This window comes from Cavia porcellus, unplaced genomic scaffold (genome assembly GCF_034190915.1).
Source record: "Cavia porcellus strain 051 isolate PalLab524CR breed Dunkin Hartley unplaced genomic scaffold, mCavPor4.1 scaffold_8, whole genome shotgun sequence".
Lineage (NCBI taxonomy): Eukaryota > Metazoa > Chordata > Mammalia > Rodentia > Caviidae > Cavia > Cavia porcellus.
This window is the reverse complement of record NW_026947491.1, coordinates 28,164,738-28,186,317: the sequence shown is the minus strand read 5'-3', so window position 1 is coordinate 28,186,317 and position 21,580 is coordinate 28,164,738. Positions and strand designations below refer to the sequence as shown.

The 21,580-nt window shown below is 42.1% G+C and overlaps 1 protein-coding gene and 1 pseudogene across 1 annotated transcript in view; both read right to left on the bottom strand.

The window, feature by feature from the left end:
- Nucleotides 1-21,580, bottom strand: part of Fgd4 (FYVE, RhoGEF and PH domain containing 4) — a 209,940-nt gene that overhangs the window by 162,772 nt on the left and 25,588 nt on the right. The window lies entirely within an intron of this gene.
- Nucleotides 1-21,580, bottom strand: part of LOC134477277 (small ribosomal subunit protein eS8-like) — a 44,910-nt pseudogene that overhangs the window by 10,897 nt on the left and 12,433 nt on the right.

The window sequence follows — 21,580 nt, the reverse complement described above, 5'->3', positions numbered from 1 at the left end:
GTATTGACTAATTGACTTTGTAGGCCTGGAGCCTATAGTCTGACCATCTGTTTACAGGATAACAATATGTATTATAGTAACTATGGAAGATTTCCTTTTGTCTTGTTTTTGAAATTCAACATTGTTCTCACTGTTTTGTGTTGTTCCACTTTATTGGTTTGTTTTATTCCCTTCCAAAAAAAAAAAAAAGAACAGAACAGAACCACAAAAAACTAGAATCCATGTTCACACTCATACAAAAACAAAACCAAAACCAAACAATGAAGAAAAAAAACCATTACCCCTTAAAAAAAAATGAGAAAGAGAAAGTTCACTTCCAGGTTTGTCTTGGCTGTCACTGATAGGCATGTGTAGAGACAGAGTCCAGATCCTTGCTGATTTAACCTAGCAAGCCAGCAGTTGCTTTATGGAGGGGTAGTGGATAACGTCAGTGAGCCTGCACTTTTATTTCCCCTCAAGTTCAGGCTGGTTTCTGGCCATGAGATTAGGACCAGACCTTTTCAGCCTGCAGCTGTCGTTACACGGTCTGTGGGCTTGAACCCAGCTGGGAGCTGCTAGATGGAGCTGGCAGCTGCTCTGAGTTATGAATTTAGTTCGGTCCTCTCCTAGAGGGCTCCCCATCATTCACTCTCCAGCAAGGGAGGACTGAGCCCTCAGCACTCACTGCCAGCTAGTACAGTCCTCCACGTCCAGTGCTGTCTCTCTGTGGAGGCCTCCAGGGTCGCCCACCATGACCGTGTGTCCACAGGTTTGAACTGTCCTCTCGTGAACTAAGTCCGGTCTCAGGGTTAAGGCACCACTGGCTGCCATCTTCTGTGCTGAAGCTTTTTTCTTCTGTCTCTCTGAGGGCATCATTTCTCACTTCAGGTCCTTCCTTGACCCAAGGGACCCACTTCCCTCCTTCTTGTCCTCCTTGAGCTGCTACACTCCAGGATCTGGACAGCAAATCTCAGAGAGGCTCTTTCTGTACTGCTCACCACTCTGCTGTCTTCCCAAAGTCAGTCAGTATAATACATTTTTAAAAACTAAAACATACACCTTGTTTTTTCATCAGCCTTTCATTAATACCTAAATCCAGTCATACTCAGGGGACCTGATGACACTCTGTGCCGCTCCACTTATCTTGAAGTTTTCTGCCCAAAGCTCATTGATCTTTTCCCTCATTGCTATCTTTGGATCAGGAGGCTTCTGGCTTTAATACAAAGACAAGCTGCAGAAATGCTTATCTACTAAAAATTTATTTAAACCCTTCAAACAAACCCTTGTAATTAAAGTGTCAAATTGAGTTGGGCATGGTGGTGCATGCTTATAATTCCAGCACTCTGGGAGGCTATGGCACAAGTGTCACAAGTGCAAGTCCAGCCCTGGAAACTTTAGTAGACCCTGTCTCAAGATTTAAAAAAAGTTTTAAAGCGCTGGGGATGTAGCTCAATGCAAAGGCCCAGAGTCCAATCCCCAGCACCACTTAAAAGAAAAGAAGTGTCAAGTTGATTCTCCAACTTTCTACATCTTTTTGTTGGCTTCCACTTACACTGAAAATAGCAAAACTCTCTGTGAGTGGCCCTATCACATTTAGCCAAAAAGGGAAACAAAAACTCACAGAGTTATGTAACTGGTTTCATTTCAAGTTGCTCCTTTTCCCAAAAAGGACAAACCCTGAAGTGAATTCTCTTTACATGCTTTTATTTTGAACTGATTAGGTTTACTGAGAGGAAGGAAAGCTCAAACACTTTTTATGTGTTAAGCACATACTCCGTGACAGCCTCCAAGGTAGGATTTCTTTCACAGAGGTGACCTCTTTCAAGAGAAATCAGAGCAACGGTCATAATGATAAAGTGGGAATTCTGAGAGATCACGGTGTGGAATTCCCACCTCACCATCTGTTAGTGCTACTACTCTGGAGAGTTTGTCACTTACAACTTCTGAAACCCTGCCTCTCCCCACTGCCACTCGGCACATGGGTAATAACGTGTATTTTCCTAAGCTCCCTCTGCTTCTCCGCACAACTGCGGAGGAAGGAAAGCAACCAAGTGGAGTCTCAAGCACTTCTGCACTTTTAAACTGAATTCTAGTCTTTTGTGTGTTTTTAGAAACATCTGGAAATCTATTTAAACAAATATTGTTTGACTTTAAATAAAAGAACATAGCTGGGGGTGTGGTGGAGCACACCTGTAATCCTAGCACTCAGGAAGCTCAGGCAGGGGAATACCCTGATTTCAAGGCCAGCCCAGAATACATAGTGAAATTCTGTCTCAAAAATTTTTTTTAATTAAAAAAAATAGAATGCGGTAATTTCGTACAGGTGAAGAAGAAATGGAGAGCCAAATGCTAGTGTCCGGCAGGACTGAAGTAGCAATGATGTAAAATATGAGCAAAGCCTGCAGAGAATAGAGAAATGAGTGGTGAGAAGTCACCTGCCCTGAATCAGAAGAAAGTCAAATAGAGGGGATAAGGTCACAGAGTGATTATTTCCTCAGCAAGTCACCGTGCCCAGTCGTGGAGCCTGCACCCTCTGCTGTACAAGGCGGCCCTTTGATCTGCAGTGCGGCTGTGAGATGCACATGATGCACACATGAAAGGTATGACCCTCCCCAAGGTCCTACCATAGAAACGCAGTGTCTGGTCGCTATAAATCACTGGACAGGCAGAAAGCCAACTAATTCTGGGCATGGGTACATGCCTGTAGTCCTAGCACTCAGGAGGCTGAGGCAGGAGGATCAGGATTGTTGTGAGTTTGAGGCCAGCCTGAGCTACAAAGTGAGTGTAAGGTCGGCCTGAACTGCATAGTGAAACCCTGTCTCAAAAAGACAAAAATAAATCAATTTTTAAAAAAAGAAAGCAAGCCTAAGCCCATGGCTACAAAGATCTTAGTTAAAGCTTTCACTGGATGAAAGGAAAAACTGGCAGGATAACCTATGCGCTCCTGCGACTGAAGTCTACAGTGAACAACCTCAAATGTGCTGATCAAAGGCTAGAGAAATCCATTCAAAGCTCTTGTTATGGCCTTGAGCAGTGATGGCGAAACTTTTAGAGGTGAGTGACCAAAGTGCAGCCCAGTACCCACTTACTTATCTCATGCTGAAATTAAACTTGAATACTGAGGTTTTAGTTTAGAAAAAACAACTTACACATTAACATCTTTTGTCTGCAAAGAAAAACAACATATGCCATAGGTTCACCACCATTGGCCTAGAGATACTGAGAATTATCAAGAGCCATGAAAACCTTTCCTAATGACAGGAGGACATTTAGTTTTTACACCAGCTTTAACTGCATCAATGGTTATAGGTTTTTCCATATGCCCCTGATTCAAAATATACTATCCCAAAAGAACTATTTTTTCTTCATTGAAAATTCTATCTTCAAACACAAACTAATAAGAATCAATATTAACTTTGAACGTGATAAGTAAGTTATAGATCCCAAACACAAAACCAGACAACGTATGGATGTATGTATAACATGTCTTAGGTAGAGTTAATATAATCATAACAAAATTCAAGTAGTGATCTATTGGGCAAAATCAGTTACTTGTATTCTTTCTCACTGCAAACGGCATTTTCAAATACTCTATTATGTTATAGAAATAATATAGACTTTCCTTGCTGAACAACCTAGTTGCACTGTTGTGATTAAGTCATTACACCGACCGGTGGCTAAATGAAGAATCCTAGAGTATTTAGGTTACCACAGTCAGAACAAAGAACAAAGGAAACTTCAACTTGATGACTTTGTTTCTATTTGCATAACACTTATACTCAGTGCTGCAAAATAGAATGCAGAACAACAGTACTGCACTGTGCCTAACAATCAGCAAATCACAGCGCTGTACTGCAGAAGAAGCCACCACAGGCTCCTCACATTCCTGCATCATAATCGCAGCAGCCGCTAAGCAGGTCGTTCGCAGAAAACTGTATATAGAAAGAGCTTATGAGGAGGCCAATGCTAAAATAATCAATGTGTAAAGCAGTAATTGTGATCTTGGGCTGATGAGGACGTCTCCAAGCCTCAAAACTGCTGGCTATGCAATGGCACTATCAACTTTACAGAATGACTGCCATCGTGCATAACATACGCAGAGGAATTCACGGTTACCTGGACATAGTAACATCTTAACAGACCCTCAAACGACCAACTCCTCTTTGCCTTAGCTTTTAAATATTTCCCTGAGCCAATCATCTCAATTGTTTTCATCATTTAACTTGCACTCTAAGTTATATACATTTATTGATTCTCCACATGCGCTGTTGTACTAGTATATTTAAAATACCCAAGAACAGGATGTAGAATAAGAAACAAAAAATTTCAAATAGAAAATGTTTTAAATATTGAGTTCATAACAGTTTCTCAAGGCATTGTAAAACAGAAGGCAAAATCCATACTTAATAATAGTGAATGTAAGTTCAGCCTTCAAGCATCTTTTTCCTTTTAATTTTTATTTTTTCATTAGTGCATGTTTGCCATACAAAAAGATTACATTCCTCATGAGGAGTTGCTATGTGTACATAATACATCTTAATTCTTCTTTCCTCCCGTTTCCCCCACCCCTTGGTCCCCTTATCTTACAAAGTAGTGACTCAGCCGCATGTGCTGTGTTGGAAGGTGCGCTAGCGGTTGGAGCACTAGTTCTGGGTGCCTGTGAACTCGGTGCTGCTTGCTGTCCTGTACCACTTTGACTTTATGGACTTATGACTTTATTTATCCCATCTATTAAGCAAAGGCTACTGTGTTAATTTTCTGAGCAGAAACTACAGTTTTATTTGTAGATTTTAGCTAAGGAAATTGTCCAGTACGTACTGAGCTACTTAAAAATGAAACAAAACTAAAACTATTCGTCATTATGCAGCTGGAGCTTTTGCTGGGTTTGTAACCTATTAAAATAGGCTGGTGAATATTCCATATTCAAAAGTTTGGTAGGGTGTGGGTGGGGAATCTTCAATGTTTATTTTAAAATAAATACTTAACTTTAAATAAGACCTACCTCCCTATATTCTATTATCTATCTTTTATTTGTTCTTTATTCATATTGGGGGTTTCTCATATAAGAGAAACTTATTCTACTTAACATTATAATCTCAAGATGCATCTATTTTCCTATAAGTGACTTGTTTATCCTTCTTTATGGCAAAGTAGTATTTTATTGTGTATAAACACATTTTCTTTATCCATTCATCTGATGATGTACATGCAGGCAAAGAAACTTTGTAATATTTCTAATTTCATTTCATTAATTTTTTTAACTTATTGTCCTATTGTAGGGTCGGGGTCTTCAGACACAGAAAATAATAAAAGTGGAGGCCTCATTAGGTCCTCTAGCTAATCCTAGAGAGAGTTAGAAACAAAGTTTACAAGAAATTCTCCTAAAAAGTAGGTCAAGGCCAAGGGTAGAAAAAGAGAAAAGAAGGAAGGAAGGAAAAATAAATGTTTTAAAAAGGTGCCAAATGGCCTTGGAACTTGCACCAGGAGAGAATTAGAATAAATAAATAAATAACAAGCAGGACATGGTCAGAAAGCCAGCAACACAAACAATAACCCACCCCACTTCCAGTAAAATATAGAGGAAACAAAGAGGGGCTGACTAAGGGCGTATGTATTCACACTTACACACTAGCACACACGCATGTGCACACACACTCATATACACACATATATTAACTCTAAAGTCAATATATTATTCACTCTAGGGTAATTGCAGAGTACAATAGATATCCACATGCCCCCTTAAAAACCCCAAGCTAACCGTGAACAAGGTACCCACCCTGCCACCCAGTGGGCCACCCCAAAGATAAGGCAGGTCAAGGACAACAGCACAGACAGAAAGTGACAGAGGCAGAGCTGCTGGGGAGCCAACCCAGTGCCAGCAAGTTTCCTCTAGGAGGGTCACTCGCCCCTGTAAAAGCAGCTGGCCCTCGGGTCCTCCTTTCCAGGGCCCCCCACCCAGTCTTTTTTATCAGGGTAGCTCTCTACTTTCTCCTCCATTCTTTTCCTCTTTATAAATAAAAGTCTTCTTCTCCTTAAACTATGTCCCTAACTTTTTTACTGGGGCTGAGTTTGATGCTGGTGGGCAGCTTGGACAGCACAGCAATGGTGCTGGTCCTCCAGATGCAACATCTTTGGTTTCCTGCGCAGGAGCCAGACCCAACACTGCCTGGTTAATCGCCACCTTTGTGCCACCCTGTCAGGGTTAGGAAGGTGGCTGCTATGTGCTACTCACATGGGCAGCCTTTTCTCCACACTGGTTTCTCTGAGAGTAGATGTTTTGTTTCCGTATCGTCTTGAGTTTAAAGCTGGACAAGTGACTCTGTCAATCCACCAAACCAGGCACACAGGAGCTGCAACATCTGGCAAAGTGCTAAATGCAAAGGACAAAAGCACTGTGCCCCTCTGAACCACTGGATTCCCATTCTACATACAGAAGCAGCACAGCCACACTGACCCGTGGTCACCTTCAGGGTACGGAGGGGTCAGTAAGGTGAGCTTTCAACACATTTCTGTGCACACTTGGACAAAGGTCTAGTATCTTTCTCCCAATACCCAGTGGTCTCACATACCCTCCCCAACCCCGCACACACCCACGGCTGGATGTCCCTTAAACTCTGCCAGTAGTCCCTGCCCCATCTAGCTTCTCCACCTCATACACTTGCCACTTTTTAAAATTATGATCAGGACATGTAACAGTAACACTCTTCTTTTCCAGAAACCCTTGATAACATTATGTTCTCTGCAGGGTAAATCCAAATTCTATAGCATGGCATGAAAAATTAAAAAAACAGGAAGTCAGAAGCCATATAACACAAGCCTGGCTCTACGAGGTCTGTGTCATTTGAGCATAACACACCTTCCATGCGAGGGGGCTGGGGATTTAGCCTAGCAGCTTAAGTGCTTGCCTGGCAAGCATGAGGTCATGAGTTCGATCCCCTGCACACACACAAAAAAACCTTTCCTATGAGAAAGTGAGCTCCACGCTTGCTGTGCCAACTCATCTTTTCCTGGTGGCCCCATTTGCCTCAGAGTACCTCTAAACTGGAAGACATTCACACACAAGATCTTTCACAACTTCACTCACTAATCTAGAATTTAACGGCTACTATACAAACAAAGCATTAGCAAGTTTGTTTATTTTGCCACACTGGAACTAAACTCATGGCCTTTGCAGAGCTACATACATTCCCTAGCCCTTTCTTATCTTTCATTTTGAGATAGGATCTTGCTAAGTCTCTAAATAGCCCAGGCAGGGCTCAAATTTACAATCCTCCTGCCTTAGCCTCCCTGGGTACAAGGATTACACCTGCGTGCCACCATGCCTACCTTGGGGAAAACAGTCTGACCTTCTGCCCTTGAGGGCCCAGGGGCAGTCTTCCACAATCATCACTCTTATGGTTGATACACTGTGTCAACTTGAGAAGTCTAGAGGCTTAACTAAATAACTCAACAGCTCTCCATCCTGGGGTATAAAGAACATGGGTTTACCCGTCTAGGATATTGTCCCACTGTGTCAATCTGAGAAGGTCTGAAGTTTAGTAAGTCATTCAGCAGGGAGCCAGGGTCCTCACTTTGTTAATACCCTCAGCCTGAGCAACAGGAGGGTACCAGATGGTGTGAGTGCCCCACTCAACTGAGGAGCATAGCCTGCTTACAATATAAGGGAGGAAAAGAGGTTTGTTCTTCCCCTTCCCTTTTTGACTCTTTGTTTTGCTGTCTTCTGTAGTCTTAAAGTGTTGCCCCTGTGCCATGCCACCCTACCTTGCAGACAGCTGATTATGAATTGAAACCTCTACAAACTGCAAACTAAATAAACCTCCCTTCCTTTAATTTTGGGTGTCTTATATTTTGTCTCACCAGAGAGAAAAGTAACCAAAACAATCACCAAGTACACAATCACAGCACCAAGTAGAGAGCACCCGGCTTCCTGGCTCTCCACACACACCAGTGTTGTACCCTCTACCAGAAGGGACTCACTCTCCTGTTCCTCGCTCAGCACCCATTGCCCAGTCCTGCAGGAACCCAGCCCAGATTTCGTTCCCCCTTCAACAATCACCTGTGAACCCATGCAGCTGCTCGCTGCTGGCTTCTGTGGTGTTCTAGACATACTGTTGTAAGCCAGGCGGATCTGTCACTGTGACATTTTCAGTGCAGATTCTGTACTTATTGAAATGGAAAAGCTGAGTGAAATTACAGAATAATTGTTCTACTTAATGCCAGGTATCAGATTTTTAAAGTTCAGATTAAATACAGTAAGTTAAATAATAAATAAAATTGAGACAGCTGTATATTCGTGTCTTTTTATTTCTCATAATGATCTGACATAGTGTGACTCACTCTCAGAATAAACATCTGCCCCAGATGCTGAGACTTAGGAGCAGTGCTGGGGGGTGAACCCGGATCTTGCATGTGCTCAGCACACACTTCTGCACTGAGCTAAGCACCTACCTCCAATACACTTGCAGACTCTTAAGTGCAGTTGCTTTCTTTTTCAAATCTCTACCTGCCAAACTCGGTATGTATCTATCTACCTATTACTGATTTAGACCGGGTCTTGCTGAATTGCAGGCGGACGTCAAACTTGTTATCCTCCTACCTTAGCCTCCTAAGTAGCTGAGACTATGGCTCAAATTGCCCCTTGGCCTCACTCTAGTCCTGGCTGCCAGGAGATCCACAGCCTAGCTTTCCCAGTCTCCGGACCCAGCTGACCACAGATTGCGATCTCAGAAACCATAAGCAAAGACAAACCTTTTCTCCTTATCAATGGACTTCTCACAGGGACAGGGTGCCAACATAACGGGTGACTGCTTCCCATACAAAGTCTCCTTCCCCTGCAGTTCCATATGGAAGGATTACTGCTAATCCAGAACAATGAGAGCAAGATTAGATTAGAAGTCACGTCATAAACCCTGGCCCTGCCAATATAGAAAGTGCAACTGGGGCTGCAACCACAGCCTGGCCATCTCCCCAGCTCTGTCCTAAGGCAAAGGACTTGCAGGCAGAGGTAAGAAAAACAAAGACCCTGTCCAGAAAGTTCTGAAATCCCAGGGCACATGTGTGCCAGACCCTCCTGCATGACCTACGAAAACCTTCGTGGTGCTCACTGGGTGATCTGGACCACATCTGACACACACAAGCATGAGAGAGCTGTGGGGAAGGACAAGCACGGCAGACACAGCTGCCCTGACTCCGCCCCTGTCCATCATGCTCTAGAAGAGCCCAGGGGAGGTGCCTGGGCCATGTGAATCCTTAGCGAAGTTATCAGTGCTCCTGGCACTGATTATGTACTAAGTTATTAAGGCGTAGCCTGGCACCTCATCGCCCTAGAAGCCTGTCCAGAACCCCATCACCCACTGTAACAACCCGGCCTCACTGGTAAGTGAGCACACTGTACTCAACTGATAGTTCCTGGACCTGTCTTCAAGACGGGACACTAGATGCTCACACTGTGGGGTGTGAAGCATGCTTCTGTGGGGAGGCAGCAATTCACCAGCTAAGCTCAGGCACACCACAAACAGAGCCACCTCGTATGCAGGGGGGAAAATATATACATATATATATATACACATATAAAAAAATAATATATATATATGACAAGAGAGCAAGAGCCTGAGAGAGAGAGACCATAGCTACCAGCATGCAAAGCCAGGACAAAAGTATGCTAAGTTTTTCCTGTTAACTCGCATTCCTTTGCATCTGTTATTTCACCCTGAACTCAATTCTCTGAGACAAACAAATGGTGGGCAATAATGCAATTTGAGAAGAAAACGAATGAGAAAGCTTTAAAGAAAAACAAATTTATTCATTTAGCAACACCAATCTTCACCAAGCTCCTCAAGCGAGGCATGGACATCCAGGGTCCCCTACTGTCCAGGACACTGGAACTGGTTCATTTGCAATGTCAGCCAATCTGGGTACAAGGGACAATGACAATCGTAATAGTGTCTGATGTGCTGACCATTTTAATTCAACAGGCCAGCAGGCACATATGTACAAACACACAAACACACACACTCAAAACACAGCCATTAGCACTGGGTTCACTGAAGATATCTAGCACCAAATAATACAATTATACTGCATGAAATGGACAAACCAAGCATTAGCTCTCTGCTCTTGCCAAAGATCCTAGTGGTAAGATAGATTAAAATTTATCTCACCAAAGCAAGGTGGCACACACCTGTAATTCCAGCACTCTAGGAGGCTGAGGCAGGAATACCACAAGTGCAAGGTCAGTCTAGGCAATTTAGCAAGATCTTGTCTCAAAATAAAGAGATGGGGATATAGCTCAGTGAGAAAGTCCTATGCTCAACCCCCAGCACAAAATAAAAAACAAACCACACACACACACAAAATGGTTTTCAAATAATTTAAATCCTTCATCAAGCATACTCCTGCTCATCATAGGTCTAAGAATTGGCTACACTGGTTCGTGTTTTCCCATTTCTATTTTGTTCAAATAACACCGTGCACACAGAAACAATGCACATTCAAATGAGCATTTACAAAAATGGCTAAAGAGGTCTAGCTCATTAGTTGACTCCAATACGCAAAAGGGGGTGGACGCTTGAGACCATTCAAACCAGAAAACACCAAATGGTTAGTTTCGTGGGAAAGGAGCCACCAGACTTATTTACAATATAAAGCCACTCTGAGTTTTCTGAACATTTACCATCTCTTTCAGCGCAGCTTGTGATTACTTTGATGAATTCTTTCTTGATTATGTACAAAGTTATTAAGGCACAGCCTAAACTTTATGAGGTTTTGGTTGAAACAGATTCAGATTAAATGAAAATAACAGTAATACCAACTTCATTAAGATTACAAATAAACCCTTTCACCAGCTCTTTTGCTTTCCAAATCACCCTTTCAGTTTCATGTTGAATCGTTTTCTCTGAAATTGGCAATTCCAGGAAAAGGGGCGGTATCCTTTTACTATAATACTCCAATGTGAGTCATTGAGCAGCAAGAATTCAGGTGCCAGGAAAACAGGAAAAAGGAAGGAAAACGGATAAATTAAAGGATGCAGCTCACCCATGTCGCCTACAATATGTGCATAAGCTCTGCTTTCCCAGAAGACACAAGTTACAATATTCATGTGGGCCCGCAGTGCTCCCAGGAAAACAAAAACAAAAAAACATACAACACATCTTCAGAATTGTGACCCACTTAAGACAGCTTTTAATAATACACAGCAATAGTTAGCTTTAATGTTTCCTAAGATTTTTTTTTTTTAATCTGCTAAAATAACAGCATTTTAGCAAAACCGTGAGCCGGGAGTATTCTCAGAGTACCTGTGCCCCAGCGCTGAGAGGAAGGGGAGAGAAGCGGGGGCCAAAACAAGGTGCACTGAAGTTATTAACACCTCTGCTTTCTTATATCGCTAGGAGATTTCATGGAACCACAATGCTAACTAAATCCACTTTCTTTTTAAAGTAATCACGAAGAGAACAACGGTGATCACAGAATATTCTTCTCAAAGACATCGTGACTGTAAGTGTTATTTTATGTATTCCCTGTATTAATTTTCTGAGTCAGAGGGAAGATATTTTCATGGTACACGGAAGTTCTGAGATGGTAAAGCACTAAATTTCCTTAATCCAAAACTGAATATTTACACTAGATCCTGCTGCCCCCTAGAGGCCAAAGTACACAAAACACCTCTACCTTCACAGGAAACCTTTCGGTATGCCAACCATGTACTGGTCCTCAAATTCAAGTCTTGATAATGACTAGGGGATGTTTGCTTATGTTATTCCTACAGGTGACTTTTTGGTTATTTCTAGGTAGGTATTTACATTAAAATTCTACAAGTGACCCCATCCTCAATAGACCAAATGAATAGCAAAGACACTAAGTTGCCAGGCAGAAGAATTAAACATGCATAAATGCGAACATTCCAAAATGTACACCATAAGTTTTAACCCAATTATCCTGATAGCTTAAATTCTAATACCTAAAATGGAAATACTGCTGTGGTACTTCACGATACAACTACCAAAGGCAGCTAAGTTAGCGATTAATGGGCACTCAAAGAAAGATCTGGCCCTCCAGGGAGTCAGACACCAACACTATGGCAGGAGGAGAATCTGAACAGAGCCAGGCCTCGAGGTGGAGACGCAGTAGCCAGGCCAGCAGGCCTCCTTAGAGATAAACAAGGGCTTGAGATTATGCTGTAATTAACATCCCTTGGTCAAGTGGGTCCCATAGGCATCAGAACATAGGAAGATGACCAGAACATCTGGACTCAAACTTCCCTCTCTTCCCAAAACATCTTTGTCCCTTCCTAGGTGACTCCTCTCCCTACTGAACCAGTATCAGCTAAGCAGCGGTACAGATTATCCTACAGGGTTGATCATAGCCTGACCCACATTGTACTCATATTGTGACTTTGCTGAATGAATTATCCCTGATGAAAGTCCTCAGTGGACCACCCACTTGGGACCCTGCCCCCCCCCATCCAGGAGCTATGGTTTTGTCCTTATTTCCAATAAAAGTCTTCTAACCTCCTCCTCTAGCTCAGGACTTCACTCTTTGATGTTATAGGTCCACAAACTCAGCAAATTTGACATCTAACAAGTTGAGAGTTATTTTCCCCATAACACAACCATATGCCTAAACAAAACAGTTTAGGAGCAAGAATACTGCCTTTCCTAACAGCATGTACAAAGCTGTTGCTCTATTGAAAATGAGCACACACGCACATGTGCACACACATACACACACACAGAGCTGTTGTTGCTCAGTCCTTACAATCTACTTGTGAAAGGATCAGTAGAATCACTGAGAAGAATGAAATTTAATTCAGGGAAATCAAATACAATGCAATTGCCTTGGCTTCTGTTTGACTCCCTGCTATTTTGTTGTGTTTGTGCAATAAAAGATGTGGAAGTGGCAAGTCTTCACACACTCACAAGAGCAATGCTGGAGCACAGTCAGCTTGGGGATAACCATGCTCTCCCATACAAAGCCCCATCCGAAGTAGGTCACAGCCCCCAATCAGTATGTAGATCACCAAAATGTTCCAAAAGACTTTAGAATTCTGACACTTCGCCCAGAAAGGAAAAAAAAAAGAATCACAAGATACACTGTGAGAACAAGAACATCGAGGATAAAAAGGGCAACTAGTGAAAAGAGATGGTTGAGGGTTGGGGGTGTAGCTCAGTGGCAAAATCTGTGTTTAATGTGCTTGAGGTTCAGTCCACAGTGACAGTGACAGAGCATGCGGGAGGGATTCTCATGAGAGTGTAGACTGAAGTCCAAAAATTTAACATGACCAGGAAAATATCCACTCACACTCAAAAATGTGCTTTATTTTCCTGTTCAATTAAATTTTAAAAAGTAAAACATAATCTAGAGAAACTGAAAAACAGGAATCAAATTGTTTAAAGCAATCATTTGGTATGAATGAATCTGAGGCTGAGATCCATTATATTGACAGTCTCACTGGGCTTGGTCTGAAAGGTGGTCTAGGCTGAAACGAGCTGATCCCAGCTTTTAATGTATGTGTGAAGTTTCCTCTGCCAGATTAATTAGCCTATCACCTTTAATTTCAGTCTTCTGCAAAGTCTCAGGACATGAGCAAAATGTAATTCCATTTTCTGCCAAAGCATAACACATAGGGCCTGAGGTCCAATTCCCAATAGAGTCCTATTCTCAACTGAAACCTAAGCCTGGCCTTTATGGACTGCATTTATAGGGAATTCTTGTCTTCTAGCCAGAATCTCCCATCCAGTTTGGCTTAGAAAAGCTAGGGCTGCTTCTCCAGCTCACATTTCCAAACCTTTCCAAACTCTCTGAACCACCTGATTAGGCAGAATCATCACAGGAACCCCACTCTTGGCACTAAAATCTGTCACTTTCTTTATCACAGCGGCACAATACCTAACACCCACATATTGAGGAAGAAAAGTTTTATTTTGGCTCACAGTCTGTAGAAGCATCAGTCCACAGTCAGCAGGATCAAGGCAGAGCATCATAGCAAAAAAAAAAAAAAAAAAAAAAAAGTGGCTCATGGCATGAACTATGAGGAGACTAGAGAAGGGCCATGAAGCAAATATACCCTTCCAGGCCACACCTCCTATGACATACCTCTTCCAATCAGATTCCACTCCTAACAGCAAGTCAGCTGTAAAGGTATCAATAGACAAATTGCTTGATAATTATCACTTTCCAAGAGGCAATCACCTCCCCAAAGTACCACCTAGGAGCTCATGAGGCTTTGTGGGGGAGGGGGAGTGTGTGGAATCCAAGTATAAACCTCAGCAACATGTTATATTTTAAATTTTTTTTAACATAGAACAATAAACATTTTAATTACAAGAACTAAGCCAGGAAGGAAGGTTTATTTGCCTCTCCAGGGCTTGATTTTCCTCATAGAGAACTCTAGCTCCTTGCCCTCTCGCACATAGCCATCTGCTCAGCCACACTGGCCTGGTCTTGATGCAATACAGGCAAGACACTTGCCCTGCTGGAGCTGCTCCTCCAGAAGACTGCTGGTTTTGCTGTTCTTTTTCCTTTCATCATACTTCTTTTGAATTTTGATTGTTTTTTATTTAAAATCCCTTCCTCCTCAGGAGTCAGCTTGGCCCCCTTCTTGCGGTCGAGGGGTGGAGCATAGTGAGATTCCTACCTCTGTCTGTACAGTGTCTGCCAATGAGCACAGTGCAGCTCTTCACCAGGGACTTGGTGTGGACCAGCTCATTACTGGATGCACTGTAAACAATGACAATGATCCTCGTCCTTGTTTTTCAAGTACAACACTCAGATCCCCAGAAGTTTCCCACATCCAGCCTCAGGGCTTGCTACTTCCCGTTGACTCTTTGAACTCAGACTGTATGTTGAACTCGGACTGTGTGTATTTGGTGGGGGCCAATCTTAGTGTTGGCAGCAGGGCTACCCAACCCATTCTTCCACTTCTTGTGCTGGGACTTTACTTTGGCCCGGTCTTGTGCCAGTTGTCTGGAGAGAAACCCATCGCGCAGCACTGGCTGGAAAAAGCTGTGTTAACTTCTTTCATTTCAAATTAGAACAATTATTTGGAAGCCACTGCTGCAGTCTCAGCTGTGCTTATCACAACAGTGACCAAAACTGGATGGCACTGGTGAGAATGCTGAAGTCACCCACACTAGATGTTTATGTACTCTTCTTGTTTGGAACAAAAGCAAAAGAACTCACAAATTCCATATCCTAAGCACCTGCTTAAAACTAAACATCTACCTTCAGCTTGCAGAATACTAGTTTTATTGTTAAGCAAAAGACCTACAGCTGTTGCTCTTGTCTTCCTGGAGAAGTCACAGGACACCTGCATCCCAAGGGCTTTTCGTGTTGAACCGGAGAGTTGAAATGAGAGAAAGCAAAGTTTCATTCCAAACCAGAAAGGGAATGTATGGCTTGTAGGCACATTTCAGGAACAGAAAAAGTGGGTAGATAAAAGAAGGACTACTGCTCCACAGGAGAACACAGAAATACTTGCTAAGTCAGTATTGTTTTGAGAGGAATACAAAAGCATCAAAGATCCGGAAAATGTTCTTCCTGTGTGGTATGGACCTCATACACAGCCCCATAAAAGCACCTGCCCCCAGGACCCCAGACCATCTGCCACAGCACCAGCCCTCCTCACATGGCCTACGCCCCAACCCCGACAGCAGCCTTTCTTTCTTAAACACAAAAGAATATAGTTGAACAGCCTGTTTTATTATCCTTCCCAATAACTCTAACATCTGTGCCAGTTCTATGTTGGTCTCAAATGATTCTTTATTAGAGTGTTTTCCTACTTCCTTCCTTGCATGCCTGGTAATCTTTAACTGGATTCCAGGAAACATAAATTTTACTTTGTTGAATGTTGGTATTTTTCTATTCATATGAACATCCTTGAGTTTTGCTCTGGGTTTCAGTTTGAAATGACTTACAACAGCTTGCGCATTTGAGGTCTTGCTTTTATGATTTGGTAGGTTCTGCACATAAACAGTACAGTGAGTTACTTCCATTCTGAGTCTTCTACCAGTGCTTGCTGGCTGAGAACATACACCTGAGGGAGGACCCACACAGGCCTGTTACTAATCCCACATTTGGAAAGACAGGGAGGGGAGGAATTAAAATCCCCTCTTGCCAGCTCCCTCTGCTGGCATCATCCAGTGAATTCCAGCCACCAGGTCTCAGGATTCTTTTCAAATCCTTGGACTCCTTCAGGGCCTCATCCTCCTCAGGGGTGACCTGGAGACACTCTTGAGGCAGACATCTGGGGAAACCTTGGGGCTCACCTCATTCCGTCACCATGGCTCAGGGGCCACTCTCCTCAGATACTGAAGCCATTTACTGTATTTTACCAGATCTTTTGTGGCAACTGGTTTTGGTTCAAATTGGAAGGTAAATTCTGTTGCTCTGTCTTAGAAGCAGAATCCAACCATTTGGCAGGAAAGAGAAGAAGAGGAGGAATTAAGAAGACCGAGTAGCAGATACCTGCCAAAGTATCTGACTTTTGGTGGACTCCTGTTGTGACCCATGTGGCCCTTGAGAGTTTTGGGGTGAAGGACCACGAGAGGATGAGAAAATAAAGAACAGACAAAGCTGGGGTTAGGTAAAGCCTTTATCTTTTTGATGGGAGGAAAAGTATTGACCTCCCACTGCAGGGGCATTCATTTGTATCTTTTAGCAACTTAATGTCACATGACACCCTGTTGTTTTAGTGACTCACTGTTTAGATTGTCTTGGGGCTTGGTGTTTTTTGGGCTGAAGCAGTTTTTCTAGGTGACTTGCCCTGGGCGCTCTGTTTATGGGAGGGTCAAGTTTTGTAGTCAATTTTTAGCTTTAATGGTTCCCAACAGACTCTATCTATATAAATATTCAAAGGAATTTATTAGATCACACTGGTCATATTTGACCTATGCTGGATTAATGGAACCAATATAATACAGAACTGAGAAAAACATGGGATTCTTTCCTCAGTAGCTTGTAATTTAGCAAAGAAGACAAAATAAATAATGGTTTATAAATGACAGAAGTGGAGGAATGAAAGGATACATATTTCAGGGTCCTGGTTAAATCATACATAGGGGACAAAGGTAACACAATAAATGGTTGAGTGGCTGAAACGGATCTGTGGAAGGGATCTTGTTTGGACACAGTAAAAAACCCAAGGTCTAGATTTGTAAACATCTTCATCTTAATTTAAACCTCATGTGGAATAACCAATTTCTTTATTTGACCACTTATTAAACGGATATAATAATTTTCAATGAACATAATTTGTACACTGCTATTTTTAAGTACTTGACATGCTTTTTTCCTTTTTCACTTTAAATAGGTTACCATGGCCAATAAATCTTTTTTCATCTTTTTAAAGTGCTAAGAACATAAGAACATGACCTCAAATTCTGTAGCATTTTGCTTTTATGCCTTGTTGATGCCATCACAAAGCTGCGTCAGCTAAGGAATCTTCCATTTGCCAGATTTACTTAAGGTTCACTTCACTTTTTCTAGTTACGTTCTGCACTCAAGATGAATATATAAAGTTTGACAATTTTTCAATATTTTCAGAAATGCTGAATGTTATTGCTTACATTCACTTACACAATAATAATGATCCCTCTCCCTGTTCCTATGTTTTAAGCTCATATTATGTTTTTCAAATTATGGGAAAACTGATTGACATAAAATTCTTAGTGATTTAATTTAGAATAGAAAAACTCAAAAGGCCATGGCGATTCCATTTTGTATGTGATATGCTGGATTAACTCAAAGAGTGGACTGGTGTGACCTGTAATCCTAGGAACCTGTGAGACTAACAACATTTTTTTTTTTTTATCGGTACCAGGGATCAAACTCATGACCGCCTGCTTGCAAGGCAGGTGCTTATGCCGCTGAGCTAAATCCCCAGCCTCCAGACTAACAACATTTAACCCATTACCAAAAAGGTGTTCTGAAATCTACTACAGGAAAAGCCTTGTGTGCAAACTGACACATGCAGGCCTCGCACACCCAGGGAGGCTGCAGGCCACAGCTTTAATAAGCCAGCAAATATGCAAAAGCCCTGGAGTGGGGTGCAAATGTACAGCCTCTCAAGCATTCCTGTCCTACTCCCTCACAATCCAAATCACATTACAGGGAGGAAAGTGGGCATGGTGGTATACGCCTGTAATCCTAGTGCTCTGGGGCACCGAGGCAGGATGATCTCAGATTTGAGGCCAGCCTGGGCAACATAGTGACCCAGCAAGACCCTATCTCAAAATAAAAACTGAAAAAGGGACTAGAGATGTAGCTCAGTGAGAGCCCTGGGCTCAATCCCTAGTACTGGATGGGTTGTGGGGGATACAAGCATGACATTTTACCCTGCTCCTAGGACACAGACAACTTCCACACTTACCTATCAACACACCATTTCTTTCTCCTCAGGGCAATTCCGCTTAATTAACTCACAGATTAGGAAATAAACTTTTTGTAATTGTCTCACCCTCTAGTTTTAATAGGGTCTTGTTATGAATAGCTAACCACAATAGAAGTTGGTCTACACTACCTCCCTGAAGGCCAGAGTCTGTTTCTGTTTATGAAAAAACAACTAGGAATTACTGATAATGGGAAGGAAATAGAGAATGCCACCTAAAATAGTTTTAAATGCAATCAAACTTTTAAAACAAAGACCACTTGATTCATTCACTCAACAAATAATTATCCTGTTATTATAGACAGCTAAGTTAGGTAGAAATATTACAGGGAGTCAGACAGGGCCAGGCCCTCGAAGGGTTGGTAGAGAGGATAAAAACATCACAACCCTTCCAGGAAAGGCCCTTGTTCATTCCACGTATACTTGCTCCATGCCTGCTTCCCCTTTTGATCACTATTACCTAATCTTATTGTAATCTTATTGGTTATACAGCATTTTGTCCCACATTATACCTCTCTTGTGATTTTCCACTGGATCCATAGTACCTAAGTGGCAACACTTATAACCTTACAAGTTGTCTATAGTTTTTTGTAACACCTTGAACACACCTCGTGATTTTATATCTACCTCCTGGTTTTGCTATATAAAGCTTTCCTGGAAAAGTGGGGTCCTCAGCCACCCACTTGGGGCCCCTCCTATCTCTTACGAGCTGTCTCTCCCAATAAGGTTTTCCTACTCTTTTTTTTTGTCTTTCCTTTTTTATCGGTACCAGGGATCGAACTCACGACTGCCTGCTTGCAAGGCAGGTGCTTACACCGCTGAACTAAATCCCCAGCCCCCCGTTTTCCTACTCTTAATCTCCATTGTTCCTTATAATTTATTCTTCAGTTTTGGGAAGCATGAACTTGGTGTGTCTGACATCTAGCAGGCTGGAAATTATAACACTTCCCCTCTATTGCTCGGGTTATTTGGAGGTCCTTTATCATCCCTACATCACGTAGATCCTGGGTGTGTAGTAAAAGATACAACAGGTGATCCTGCCCTCCTGGACCTTATTATAGACTGGAGAATAAAGCAAATGATAAGTCAATATTGTTTTTAAAAATTAAATGTACTAATATGATGGTGGGGTGATCAACCATGTTGGAAACACTTTATGCTCCCCAAGAGTCCTCGTCCTCTTGGAAATGCTATACTGTGGAGCGCTCAGGGGGAAACATCACCAAACAATGAGAAGAAACCCAGTGACAGAAAAGACTTCCTTAAACTCCTGTAATTCATGCAGGAAACAAACAGCCACGAATGCAGTAATTTTATTTTACTTACTGTTGGCTAGGCCTATTGGCAAGTTCTTTCCAGAAAAGAATCCCAATAATTTCATAATGCAAACGGGGAACAAGAGTACACCACCTAAGGCAAAGATAACAGGAATTCCAAGGGACATTTCCTATTTGCCACAAGGCTTACTTACACATGGATGCCTGCTTTCAATATATTAAATTCTATGGGCACATAGACAATTATAAATAAGTCCCATCCTATTATTTTTTGTTTTCATCTTCTAAGTTAAAATTCTTGGTTGTGTGTTGGTAATTATCAAAGCTAGAGTGGCAGGACATAAAGTTTGACATTTTCCACAATGAAAAGTTTAATAAAGTTGTTGCATGATAAGTGTTAACACACTTTTAACTGTGAGTCTTTCAAAGAAAGGGACAAAAGCCAGACTAGAATTCAAAGCAAGGAGATCACTCAAAGGCAATCATTCATCTACCAAGCATTTGTTTAAGCTCTACTTTCGTGCTTTCAGAACTCGATCCAGGCAGTCCAGTGAGCTGACTTACACTGCTGTTTAAACGTCTGACCAGCCCCCATGCGGCAGCACCCATACAGGAAATTTGGCTTTCTCTTTGCATCATCAGGATTTCATTCTCAGAAGAACAAATGTGTTGACTTGCTTCAGGGGGAAGAGCCCACTGCAGTGATCCTGTGGGGTTATGTGGGGTGACATCTGACACTTTTTGAAGACAAGGTCTCCCTACATAACCCAGGCTGGCCTTAAACTCACGGTGACCCTCCTGCTTCAGGCTCCTGCGTGCTGAATTATAGGCACGTACCACCACATCCAGCGACATCTGACTTCTGATTGGGTACAAATGGACACTGAGAATTCCATGAGTGAGTGTGTACCCCACACAGAATATGCACTCTTCCTGTTAAATGCTCCCCAAATCACTGAAAAAAAAAACTAATAAAGCAGGATGGTTTTCAGAAGGGTTATCTCAGGAGAAAGACTTAACAACAGAAAAGTGCAAAGAAGAAAAAGAGCACAGAAGTCGGCATGCTTTTGAATTCACCAGAAGCCGGGGTTCCGTCAACATGCTTCCCAGAGTGGCCGCCACTGTGAAGCTGCTTGGAAAATAAGATGTTAAGTGCACATGTGCAGGAACAGCTGGGAGGCTCCATTTCCCAGCAAACTGACTGGTTTGCAAAGAAGGATCTGCAGGGAATCAGGGCAGGAAGCTGAGAAATGTTCTTGGAGCTATCTTGGGAATATCAGCAAGATCTCAAGCAGCCATTTCCTTCCAGTGCACTTTTGAAAGAAAAAGGAAAAAAATTCCTGCCTAAGGACTAACATAAACACAAAAGAAACTAACTCACTAATGACAAAGTCAGATGTAATTTTAAAACCAACGAATCATAAATTTACGCCATGTTCCAGTTTATATTGGATACTTAGATAAGATTCTCAGGACACAAGCTGTATGAGCTGGGTATGGTAGTCCGCACACGTAATATTTGCATTTGGGAGAGGCTGAAGCAGAAGAGATGGAGATGGAGTTTCCACCAGGGAAAGTTAGGGAAGTGCTGTCTCAAATTTTAAGAAAAGGTGGGGGAGGGATTTAGCTCAGTGGCTTAAGCGCCTGACCGACAAGTGCGAGGTTGTGAGTTGGATCCCTGGCACCAAAAAATAAATAAATAAATAAATAAATAAAAGCTAGTTCAGTAGTAGAGTGGCCCTGAGTTTTATCCTCAGTACAACAAAATAAAAATAGTAGTAATAAACAAATGAAAGAGACAAGAGGATTATTAACAGACATGGCATGGTTAAACCAGTGTCAATGTCTTTGCATTTTATGTTAATATACAAACACATAGCTTTACTACTGTCCTAAAAGGAGATCATGACATAGAAATTTATGTGACATGTCAACAAAA